The following is a 567-nucleotide window of genomic DNA, read 5'->3' as shown; positions in this document are numbered from 1 at the left end:
GCACGCACCTCCGCACCTTAGTGTTTTACTTCTGCACTGCCCTTCCTCTGAGCCTGACAGGAGCACCAACTGCCAACAAGGAAGAGGAAGCGGCCATAGGGAGCTCTTCCAATCTCCCTGCACGGACACCCTACCCCAGCCCCTGCACCCCCAGGGGGACAGGAAGGCTGACCAGACGGGGAGAAGACCCAGCCTCAGGAGTAGTTGCAGCTCGCACCTCCGACTCCTGATCTCTTCCCACTTTACCCCAGCCAGGGGTGCCCACAACAATAGGATGATGGTGACCACCTGTCAGCGCCCCCAGGGCCAGCAGCCCATCACTGCCAGCCCCCTCCACTGGGGCCAGGTATGCCTCTCCTTCCTACAACTCCAGACCCAGGTGGAGGCAGGCCTGCCCGGCCCCCAGGGTCAGACCCTTCCCACCCCCTCTCCCCTCGCCACAGCAGCGGTGCCATCTTTGCAGAGGAAGTAAGCTGAACCACCCTCCTAGCCCATCTGGCTCCGCCCTAGCCCGGCCCCCATAGTGCTCCAGGAGATTGGATCCCCGCTCTGAGCAGGTACAGCTGG

The sequence above is a fragment of the Myotis davidii genome, unplaced genomic scaffold, assembly GCF_000327345.1.
Source record: "Myotis davidii unplaced genomic scaffold, ASM32734v1 scaffold2344, whole genome shotgun sequence".
NCBI lineage: Eukaryota > Metazoa > Chordata > Mammalia > Chiroptera > Vespertilionidae > Myotis > Myotis davidii.
Note: the sequence above shows the minus strand (reverse complement) of the source record.